This window comes from Nycticebus coucang, chromosome 6, assembly GCF_027406575.1.
Source record: "Nycticebus coucang isolate mNycCou1 chromosome 6, mNycCou1.pri, whole genome shotgun sequence".
Lineage (NCBI taxonomy): Eukaryota > Metazoa > Chordata > Mammalia > Primates > Lorisidae > Nycticebus > Nycticebus coucang.
In genome coordinates this window covers 116,701,073-116,713,667 of record NC_069785.1, presented here as the reverse complement: position 1 = coordinate 116,713,667, position 12,595 = coordinate 116,701,073, and positions in this window count along the sequence as shown.

The window sequence follows — 12,595 nt, the reverse complement described above, 5'->3', positions numbered from 1 at the left end:
ATAGCAGACACTTGAATAGTTTTAATGTGAAAGAATAATAAGATGATGTATGTGATACTGTGAATGAATAATAAGATGAAATTTCAAGCTACCAAATAAATAAAAAATGAGGATTATAAAGAATCATTTATAACGTCATTAAACCACGACAGATCAATGTGCCCGCAGTAGGGGCCACGGAATTCTGAAAGCAAACACCAGGCAGCAGGTGAAGACGTGTGAGCAAGATCAATGTCATGATGCCAACTAATGTTTTTAGATAACATCTTGATAGCATTTAGATGATCAAAGAATGAATTGATGTAAAGAGAGAGAAAAAAGGAAACCCCCAAACTAAAACTTCATTTATTTTATAGGAATCTAATTTCCTTTTAAGTGTATAGTATTAAAAAAAAAAAAAAAACAGCTTTGTATTGGGAAAAATATTGGTATAGACCAGGGAAGATTTGATCAACTCATTCTGAAGTCTTTTCACAATACCTTTTGATCTCCACTGTGGAGAGCATTTGCCCGCTTCTCATCCAAGCTCCCCTCCACCAGAGACTGCACGCCCCTTCCCCCTCCCAACACACACCCAGAAAGAAGAAAGTCACCCCTACTGTAGATATTTTTTCTTGTCTTTTTTTCTTTCTTTCAATCACATGAATCTCAAAAAACAACTGCGCAAAAAGTTTGAGGAAACTAACCACAATTTGAGTATACCTGGTGTGATTTAGAGTTGGGGGAGGGAGCAGGGAAAACCACACTGGCACAGCATTTTTTAAAAAATTACACTTCTCATGTACTAGATTAGCTGAGAATAATAGAAAACCGGGCAATAGGAATAAGAAGGAGATGTACACTAAGTAAAAAATAGCTAGGAACTGGAAATGAGGCTGGGGCCCACACACATTATCCTGCCCTCCAGGCATATATTTTATTTTATTTTTTCAGGTATATATTTTAAAGGAGAATTCAAACCATCCAGCTAGGTGACAGAAAGCAGAGCTGAAGAATATTCTCACTCACCCTGCCAGGTAACAAACACTGACTCTGAATAGATACCACTTTGTTCAAAATTGAGTACGGAGGAAATTACCAGCATGGGACCTATTATAAACAAACAAAAAATAAAACTGTCCAGGCATGGTGGCTCATGCCTATAATCCTAGCTAGCACTTGGGGAGGCCCAGGCAGACTGATGGCTTGAGCTCAGGAGTTTGAAACCAGCCTCAGCAAGAGCTAGACCCCATCTCTACTAAAAATAGAAAAAAATAGCTGGGCATGGTGGCACATGCCTGTAGTCCCAGCTACTCGGGAGGCTGAGACAAGAGGATTGCTCATGCCCAAGAGTTTGAGGTTGCTGTGAGCTATGATGCTACAGCACTCTATCCAGGGAGACAGGGTGAGACTCTGTGTTAAAAAAATAAAAAAAAATTAAAAAACTATTCAACAAAAGAAAGGAAAAAGTATTCCAGAGGTTCAGAAGCTCTGCATATATCCAAATAATTTTTTGCAGGAGCCAGAAAAAAATTCTAGGAAATTGTTGAGCATCCTAAGTAGAGGTGAGGAAGACATGAGCTCTGTAAACAGAAAAAGGTAAGTATGGTATATGATGAAAGATGAAGTAGATGTGAGAAAAGGACAGAAAGACAAGGAAGAAATGAAAAGAAATGAAAAACCAGGGATAAGGGGTAAAAAAAAAAATTAATTCTTTCAAAATAAAATTAACAACAGAAGATAGATTTGAATACATTTCTCAGATGCAGAAGGACAACCCCCAAAAAATACACTCACAAAGATATATATTCAAAAATGTTCATCACGATATTATCTATGATTAAAAAGAAAATAGAATCAAGCTAAATATGCAGCTAGAGGATCAGTTAAATAAACTATGGAATATTTATACATATTAGGTAGGATTCCTTCAGGGTGCAAGCAACAGAGCCCCACCTATACTATCTCATGAAAAGAGCCCATGCCTGTAATCCTAACACTCTGGAAGGCCGAAGCAGGAGGATTGCTTGAGTTCAGGAGTTCAAGACCAGCCTGAGCAAGAGGGAGACTCTGTCTTTACTAAATAAAAAAGAAAAGAAAAGAAAAAGAAAAATTAGAGGAGTGTTTTGGCAGGCACCTATAGTCTCAGCTGCTTAAGAGGCTGAAGCGAGAGGATCACCTGAGGAGTCTGAGGTTGCTGTGAGCTAGGCTGAGGCCTCCACATGACACTTTAGCCTGAGCAACAGAGTGAAACTGTTTCAAGAAAAAAAAAGAAAGAGAGAGAGAAGGAAAGGAAGTCATCGCAGACCCGGGTTTTTTCTGCCTTTCCGGTCTCATCCTCAGCATGTTGGCTTGCCACTTTTAGGCTTTGGCAGGAACGGCATCAAGTGTCGTGATCTCATTGACTGAATTCAGAGGCAGGAGGCAGGGCAGGAAAAGCCTTAGTTTGGGAACACTTTTTCAGAGTTCTCTGCAGACTTCCCTTCCCCTTACAGTTCCTTAATCAGAACTAGCAACACGTGGCCCCCTCTTGCTGCGAGGTACCTAAAGAAATGTCTACTGTTTTCAGCCTCTACACTGAGCATTAACATAAGAGAAAGGGGCTAAAGATGGCTTTTAGGTGGCCAAAAATACACTATGTATGGAGTACTGTGTTGCTATGAAAAATTATGCACATCAATCTTTTTTATTTAAATAGATTTAGGGACAGGTATCAGTATATTTCCCCCTAAATACTTTAGAATGCCTATCATTAATGAATTAAATATTTGTTTAAGGTGTTCTTCTTTTGATGTAAAATTTGCATATAATACAATGCACACTTTTTTTTTTTTTTGAGACAGATTCTCATTATGTCTCCTGGGTAGAGTGCTGTGGCATCACAGCTCACACCAACCTCAAACTCTTGGGCTTAAGTGATTCTCTTGCCTCAGCCTCCCAAGTAGCTGGGACTATAGGCACCCACCACAACACCTGGCTTTTTTTTTTATTTTTGTTGTTGTTGCAGTTGTCATTGTTGTTTAGCAGACCCACCAGCCTTGGTGCATGTGGCTGGCATCATAACTACTGTGCTACAGGTGCCAAGCCACAATACACACATTTTAAGTATATACTACATATTAACTGAGTTTTGACAAATGCATTACCCTGCTACTCAAACTCCTATAGATGTATAACATTACCATCACTCCAGAAAGGCCTTAGACCCTTCCTAATCAATTCCCAGCCCCTTTCCTCTATGGCAAATTTTTCTATCATAAATTTGTTTTGCTCATTCTAGAATTTTATGTAAAAGTAATCATGCAATCTGTAATCTGTATTCTTGTGTCTGGCTGCTTTCACTGATCAGTTTTCAGCATTCATGTTGTTACATGTCGGTAATTTGTTTCTTGCTGAGTAATATTCCATTGTATATATCTAGCACAGTTTGTATAGCTGTTTTCCTATTGATGAATACCTGGGCTATATCTGGTTTTTAGCTATTAAGAATAAGACTGCTATGAACTTTCTTATAAAAAAAAAATAGATTTAGGGGATGTAAGTGGTTTTTGTTACATGGATGAATTGCATAGTGGAGAAGTCAGACTTGTAATATACCTGTCACCTGAATAGTGTACATTGTACCCATCAGGTAAATTTGCAGTCCATACTCCTCCCGCCTTCCTCTTCTGAATCTCCAGTGTCCATCAAGTCACTCTATATGACCACACCTACCCATTGCTTAGCCCCACATGTGAGGGAGAACGTAACAATATTTGGGTTTTTGCTCCTGGACTACTTCACTTAGAATAATGGATGGCCTCCAGTTCCAAGTTGTTGCAAAAGGCCTTTCATTCCAAATAGTATGGCTGAATAGTATTCCAGGGTGTGTGTGGAATATATGTGTGTATATATGTGTATTATGCATATATACATATAAAATACATTTTCTTTATTCACTCAACAGTGAATGCTTAGGTTGATTTCCCATCTTTGCAACTATGAATTGTGCTGTGATGAACACAGGAGGTAGGGGTCTTTTTATAAAATTATTTCTTTTATATTTCTTTGGGTAGATCCAGTAGTGGGATTACTGGATCAAATAGTAGATCTACTTTTAGTTGTCTGAGAAATTTCCATACTGTTTTCCATAGAGATTGTAGTAATTTACATTCCCATCAACAGTGTATAAGCATTTCCTTTTCACTGCAACTGCCCTAGTATCTTGTTTTTTTTTAACTTTTTAATAATGGACAATCTAATAGGGGTAAAGTGGTATCTCACTGTGGTTTTAATTTGTTTTTCCCTAATAACTAGTGATGTTGAGCATTTTTACTTATTTTTGCTGACTTTTTTTTCTTTCAAAATGTCTGTTCACATCTTTTGCTGATTAGAAGAATGTATATTCTGCAATTTTGGGGAAGAATGTTCTATAAATGTCCATTGTTCTAGTGTCATTGAAGTCCTGGGTTTTGTTGATGTTCTGCCCCAATGATCTCTAGTTCTGTCAGTAGAGTGTTGAAGTCCCCCTTATTTTTTTGTTTACTTCTTTTCCTAGTCTAGTAGTACTAATTTCATGACTCTGGGAACTCTGGTGTAAGGTGTATATATACTATTCAGGATTGTTATATCTTCTTTTTTTTTTTTTTGGAGACAGAGTCTCACTATGTCACCCTCTGTAGAGTGCTATACGGTCACAGCTCACAGCAACCTCAAACTCATGGGCTTAAGTGGTTGTCTTGCCTCAGCCTGTAGCTGGTACTACAGGTACCTGCCACAATGCCTGGCTTTTTGTTGCAGTTGACATTGTTGTCTAGCAGGCCCGCGCTGGATTCAAACCCGCCAGCCTTACTGTATGTGGCCGGCCCCCTAACCACTGAGCTACGGGCACCAAGCCAGGATTGTTACATCTTCTACTTGAAATGATTCCTTTGTCTTTTTTTTTACTATTGTTGATTTAAAGTCTGTTTTATCTGATATGAAAATAGCTATTCCTGCTTGTTTTTGGTTTCCATCTACCTGGAATATTTTTTTCTACTTCTTTACCTTGAAGTCTCTGAAAATCTTTGAGTGAAATGGACTTCTTGAGATAGCAGATACTTGAGTTGTGGGTCGTTTTTTTAATCCATTCTGCCAACCTGTATCTTTTACCTGGGGCATTTGGGCCATTTATTGCCCCATGTTAATACTGATGGATGAAATACTGTTCTAGTCATCATGTTGATTGCTACCAGTTGCTTTGTATTCTCCCTTACGTTACTGTTTTATAAAAACTGAATTTTTTGGCCAGGCACAGTGGCTCACCCTGTAATCCTTATGCTCCAGGAGGCCAACGTAGGTGGATTGCCTGAGCTCAAGAGTTCAAGACCAGCCTGAGCAAGAACGAGACCCCATCTCCACTAAAAATAGAAAAACTAGCCAGGCATTGTGGTGGGTACCTGTAGTCCCAACTACTAAAGAGGCTGAGGCAGGAGGATCACTCGAGCCCAAGAGTTTGAGGTTGCTGTGAGCTATGATACCATGCCCCTCTACCTAGGGCGACACAGTAAGACTGTCTCAAAAAAAAAAAAATAAGTAAGTTTTTACTTTTTTATACCAGTGTGTATCAACTGTTCTTTTAGATTTTCAGAGACTTGACTATCTCACGTAAGGTAAGTCTAGTACTGACAAATTCACTTAAGTGTTATTTCTCCTTTATTTCTGAAATTAGTTTTGCAGGATATAAAATTCTTGGCTAGCAGTTATTTTCTTAATCTCACTAAAGATAGGACCCCAATCCCTTCTGGCTTGTAAGGTTTCTGTTGAGAATTCTGCTGTCGGTTTGGTGGGTTTTCCTTTGTAGGTTACTAGGGCTTGTACGAATTCCTCTTTCATGCTGACTTTAGCCATTCTGATGACTATGTGCTTCAGTGATGTCCTTTCTGCAATGAATCTCCCAGGTGTCCATGGAGCTTCGTGTATCTAGATGTTTAAATCAAATTATTCTCTCAAATAGGTTTTCTAAGCCTTTTGCTTTTTTTCCTTCTCCCTCAGGGATAACTATGATTCTTTATTTGGGTACTTTACATAATCTCATATTTCCTGGAAACTTGTTCATTTCTCTTGATTCTTTGTTCCTTATTTTTGACTGACTAGGTAAATTTGAAAGAATTATCTTCAAACTCTGCAATTCTTTTTTTTTTTTTTCTGCTTGGTCTAGTCTATCCTTAAAACTTTCCACTGTGTTTTGCATTTCCCTAAATGAAAATTTCATTTCCAGAAGTTAGCTTTTTTAATAATAAAGCTATTTCTTTCATTTTTTTAAATCCATTTCCTGAATTACTTTTCTGGTTTCTTTTGGTTGGTTTTCCATTTTCTCTTGGGTCTCATTGCGCTTCCTTACAATCCCAATTTGGCATTCTTTATCTGTCATTTCAGTTATTTTCATTTTGGTTGGGACCCATCCCCAGAGCGGTAGTGTGCTCCTTTTGTCACTAGGGGGAGTCTTTTCACTTTGATTTTTCATACTTAATGGAGTGATTGCACTGATTCCTTATCTGAAGCAGCTCTCACTTGGTTTTAGAATTTTCTTTGGGTTAGATGGGGCTTCCCCTTCCCCTCCTTTTTTACAGTAGCATTTTATTTTTTACACCTGTTATGCCATAAATTTATTTGTAAGGGATTTGTAAGGAATAGGTTCCAGCAGCTCAGACTCCCGTCCACTGGTTCTCACAGTGGACTTCCCTGGGTGGAGCATGCTGGCACTTCTGTTGAACCCGGGTACCTTTTTCTTTGGCTTCCTTCTTTTTCTGATTTTCCTTCATCCGTTTCAGGAAGCTTTCTCAGCTGTTAGAGTGATCACTATGCTCAATATGAACATTAATCCTCTTGGCAAGAAAATTGCCCTTAAATTCTTTGTTTATAACAATGCCAACAGCATGCTGGATGACACTGTAGGCTCTTCCAGTTTTGCCACGGTGACATGTGTGTGGCAGGCTCTTTTGAACAGTACCCATTCCCTTGATGTCTACAATATCACCTTTCTTGTAGATTCACATATATGTGGCCAAAGTAACAACTCCATGTTTTCTAAAAGGCCTAGAGAACATGTATCGGGTGCCTCTCCTCTTTCCCTTTGTGTTCATCATTTTGGTGAATTACTGAGAGATGTTGTCTCCACCTGAAAGGCTTTTTTTTTTTTTCTTTTTTTTTTGTAGAGACAGAGTCTCACTGTACTGCCCTCTGGTAGAGTGCCATGGCGTCACACGGCTCACAGCAACCTCTAACTCTTGGGCTTACGCGATTCTCCTGCCTCAGCCTCCCAAGAAGCTGGGACCACAGGCGCCTGCCACAACGCCCGGCTATTTTTTTGTTGCAGTTTGGCCGGGGCTGGGTTTGAACCCACCACCCTCGGCATATGGGGCCGGCGCCCTACTCACTGAGCCACAGGCGCCGCCCTGAAAGGCTTTTTTTTTTTTAGACAGAGTGGCTCACAGGTATGAGTCACTGTGCCCAGCCTCCCTCCTTCTTGAGGGTGACCATCACCTATGTTGGATAAGGACCTTAGGACCTTCGCATTCTTGTGGGTACTTTCAGGGGGGCCAAGTTCTGAAGGAATACCTTGAACACCATGAGTACATGGGTGTTGGTCTTCCCTGTTGCTATTTGTAGGTTATTTTTAGGTTGTAGTGGTGGGTACTATGTATGTGGGCATATTCCCTGCATATTTTCAAGAAGGGAAGATTGGAAATCTTTGAAATCTTTCCTCTTTCCCCAGCCCTGTGAGAAACAAGTATGAATTATATTGGGGTATCCAGTTTAATCTCCAGATCAGTAGGTACTTACGGGTGAGAGTCAGCTAAGACCTGTAGGACTGAATCAGTAAGTGCGATAATAGGCTGTGTGAGTCGATATCCCTACCAGCAGGTGGTGGTTGCAGGAGAGAGCCAGCTGTGGTGTGGTCTTAGGGATCTGTGCCTGGCCCTAATCAATCAGCAGGAGCACTCAGTGTCCCAGGCAGTAAGTGGGGCCTGGACTCCTGCTTTGGCTCACCCTTCAGAGGCAGATGGTGGGGGATGAGACTGGGTGGGGCGGCATCAGTGAGCCTATGTTCAGACTCCACAAGGTGAGCACGGGTGGGGTCAGGGGTGCCACTAGGGAAGGCCACCAGGGAAGGGCTAAGGTGGCCCTACCATGCCAAAAAGGCTGTGCATGGAGGAGGCACAGCTGGAATTCAAAGTCCATCAGGCAGGAGTGGGGTTTTTGATTTGTTGGTTTTGTTTTTTAAAGAGTCTCACTTTCTTGACCCTGATAAGAGTGCCATGGTGTCATAGCTCACAGTAACCTCAAACTCTTGGGCTCAAGCAATCCTCTTGCCTCAGCCTACCAAGTAGCCGGGACTACAGGTGCCTGCCAAAATGCCTGGCTAGTATTTCTATTTTTATTAGAGACCCGGTCTTGCTCTTGCTCAGGCTGGTCTCAAATTCCTGAGCTCAGACAATCCAACAGCCTCAGCCTCCCAGAGTGCTAGGATTACAGGCATGAGCCAAAAATTTTTCTAATTCACCTTTTCTCTGAGTATAAAACTCTTTGTGGTTCCTGGTTTTAGGCAGTTGTCACTCTAATTCCCTGATTTGAGCCCCAAGCTTTGCTCCTGGGTTGTGCATCACCTTTTTAAGAATAAAACTCTAGGAATAGTAGATGCTCCCAGGGCAAATACCCTCTACATTTGCTTACCTCCCTAAATGCATGCTCATTTTGTTCTGCCTTCAGAGGATTTCCTTTAGCCAACTCAGTAATACATTTTTAAAAGTATTCTTATTGTTTAACATCTTTATAGGCTTCATATCAAAATATTTTCTAAAATTCAGTCTGCCATATTGCCAGAAATAGAAGTCTACAAATTCTAGCTCTTTACGGGTATCTCACAAATTCAAAACTTTAGTAGTCACCTATCCCTCCACTACCATATCTAATTTTCCTTCAAAAACTTCCTCCAGGCCGGGTGCGGTGGCTCATGCCTGTAATCCTAAAACTCTGGGAGGCCAAGGCAGGTGGATTGCCTGAGCTCACAGGTTAGAGATCAGCCTGAACAAGAGCGAGACCCCATCTCTAAAAATGGCCAGGTGTTGTGGTGGGTGCCTGTAGTCCCAGCTACTGGGGAGGCTGAGGCAAGAGAATCACTCCAGCCCAAGAGTGTGAGATTGCTGTGAGCTGTGACACCGTGACACTCTATTGAGGGTGACAAAGTGAGACTCTGTCTCCAAAAAAACAAAACAAAACAACTTTCTCCATTGACACTACCTCTTGTCCACCTAATTATGAAAAAGAAATTGAGCATAAACTCTTTTCTCACTCAGCCTTTCATACCCTGGTATAATTGATTCTGAGTTTTAAGTACCTCTAGAACTTACTTTCTCCTTCATTCTGGCTACTACTGCCTTTGGAATTCATCATTTCTTTTTTTCGGCCACTGCAATAATCTCTGTTCCATGCCTACCTCCCTCAAATCCATACTTTACAAAGCTGGTAGCATTACCTACTTAAAAGAAAAATCTGACCATGACATGTGAATAATTAAGTCTTCAGTGATTCCTTACTGCCATCAAGATAAAGTCTCAGTTATAATGCTTACATATCAAACAAGGTCCTCTACCGGTAATCAGTCCCTCGCTCCCAGTAAGTCATACCAAATTGTCTCAAACTTCTGATACCAAGCAGTACTCCCGCCTCAGCCTGCCAAATGTGCTAGGATTACTGGCAAGAACCACAAGGCCTGGCCCAATTATGGGCCATCTTCTGCCTGGTCTACTATTCTTCATTCAACTCCACACCTCACCCTCGTTTTCTTGGCCACTGTCAGCAACTTATCTTTCAAGAATCTTCTCGTCCAGAAAACCTGCAGGCAAATTCCTACTACTCCTTTTGTTATTACTGCGGGAGGTACTTCACTGTCATTGCACTTTATCACACTGCACTGCAATCATTTATCTGGTGCCACGATTAGACTATGAATTCCTACAAAGGGCAGATAAAATTTTCTCTCTTTACCCACAGTACCTGGCACGGGGCCAATTACAGGATGTATTTAGTATCTTTCAGATGAAAGGAGTTTTTTGGCTGTTTTTGTTTTTTGGGAGTTTTTTTTGAGACAGCGTCTCACTATGTCGCCCTCTGTAGAGTGATGTAGCGTCACAGCTCACAGCACCCTCAAACTCTTGGGCTTACGCAATTCTCTTGCCTCAACCTCCCAGTAGCTGGCACTACAGGCGCCTGCCACAACACCCGGCTATTTTCTTGTTATTGCTGTCATTGTTGTTTAGCAGACCCTGGCTTGGTTCAAACCCACCAGCCCCAGTGCATGTGGCCGTCACCCTAACCACTGTGGTATGGATACCGAGCCTTAGTTTCTGTTCTTGAAACAAAATCTCACTCTGTTGCCCAGACTCAAGTGCCATGGCATCGGCCTAGCTCACAGCAACCTCAAACTCCTGAGTTCAAGTGGTCCTCCCAAGTACCTGAGATTAAAGGTACTTGCCACAATGCTCAGCTAATTTTTTCTACTTTTTAGTAGAAATGGGGTCTCATTCTTGCTCAGGCTGGTCTCAAACTCCTGAGCTCAAGAGATCTTCCTGCCTTGGCCTCCTGCAGTGCTAAGATTACAGGCTTGAGCGACCACTCTGGGCCAGGAAGGACTGTTTTTGACTTCTACAATACCTTTTGAAATTGACTCCTACTTTCACTGCCACTTTCAAAGTTCAAGCCCTTTCTTCTACCTCTATCCCCTGGCAGATCCTTCTGCGTCTCAGCTTGTCAATCTGCCTAATGTCACATAAATTCTTTTTTTTTTTTTAATACAAAATCTTAACTTTAATTCTTCAAATCTGGTATTATGAGTTTACCGACTCTGCTCTTCTCCACAAAGATTGAGCTTTTGCTTGGGTTGCACTGACTCCATAGTTCATTGAGTAATAAGTGACATTGTAACAATTTTCATTATATATACTCAATTTATAAATATCCTATATTTCTCCATTCTTTGAAGTCTTAAATTTCTCTCTGCATTTTCTCTTTTTCGGCTTTCAGTATGAGAAATCTTTATATCTTTTGTTAGAGCTTACATAAATGTTTGATGGTTTATGCTATTTTTATTTCTTTTATTTCTAAAGTGTTCAGAATTGATATATATAGAAATACAACGTTTAACTATTTTACTTATAGACAACTTTTTCAGATTCACACATTAATACTTTCTAAAGCACAGTTCTGATCTACTTACCCTCAGAAACTTCCTATTTCTGTTAGCCCTTGCTTCATTTTCCCTGTTGCTCCAGCAGCTCACAGCAACCCACTGATCTCCCAAATAGACAGCTCAGGTCCATCCTAATTACCAAACCAACTTCTCCATCATCATCTAACCAACTTATTAGCACTACACAGCCTCCCAGATCCAAACTAGGTCTGATAGTATTGGTAATAGCTTTAGGATTCCCATTTTATTCAGTCACTGCTCTCCCGATTGTGAATTTAAGGAAAACTCCATTCTATCACTCCATTATGCACCAGTCATATACAAGGGGCTGAGGGTGGGGAGGAACGACACTAAGGAGCAGGGGTCGGGTAGCCCATGGTCCCATGGTAGCCCATTCTAAAGAGAATTTTAAAATAATAGAATTAACTAAAAGCACCAGCAATTCTAAACAATGTCAGCAATAAGGCATTTTTTCCTCTAGGGTGCACTGGTCTCACCACTACCACCACTGGTGTGCCACAGCCAGTCAGGCATCATTCCTTTTTGAAACTTGTTACCTACCTCAAAGGAGAATTAATCACTTCTTCCTAAACCCTTATCTCCTATAAGTCCACAGACACATTACGGGAAGCTTGTCTTTAACCCCTACAACATTCATGAAGACTTACCCTTCCAGCCAGCTACCCTTCATTAGCCTCAGCTGCCCAGGAAGGTCCCGGGTGAGTGAAATGTGCTAAGTCCCAATTACACTAGAGCTGGAAGAAAGCATCATCCTATGGCCAACTCTCGGGCCAGACCAAATGCACACAGAATGTATCTGAATTCCAAAGGCTGGTAATCACGGGACATGATAACCTGGACATAGTTCTAATTCTTACCCCTAAATCTTAATACTCTACTCATGCCAAACTACTTTTACAGGTAAGTCCTTTTTGTATTACAGTACTTTGTGTTTGATTTACCTAAGTGCTTAGACCAGTGGTTCTCAACCTGTGGGTCGCAACCCCTTTGTAACAATGAAAATGTATCATGGCATTAGGAAGGTTGAGAACCACTGGCTTAGACCCAAAAGGAAATTTAAATACTCAGCTTTGCTTTAGTGCTATGGATGCAACAGACACCTAATTCTAATAAATAAAAGTAGGCTGGCTCGGCACCTGTAGCTCAGTGAGTAGGGCACCGGTCACATACACCAAAGGTGGTGGGTTTGAGCTTGGCCCGGGCCTGCTAAACAACAATGACAACTGCAATCAAAAAACAGCTGGGCATTGTGGTGGGTGCTTGTAGTCCCAGCTACTCGGGAAGCTGAGGCAAGAGAATTACTTAAGCCCAAGAGTTTGAGGTTGCTGTGAGCTGTGATGCCATGGCACCCTACCGAGGGCAACATAGTGAGACTGTCTCAGAAAA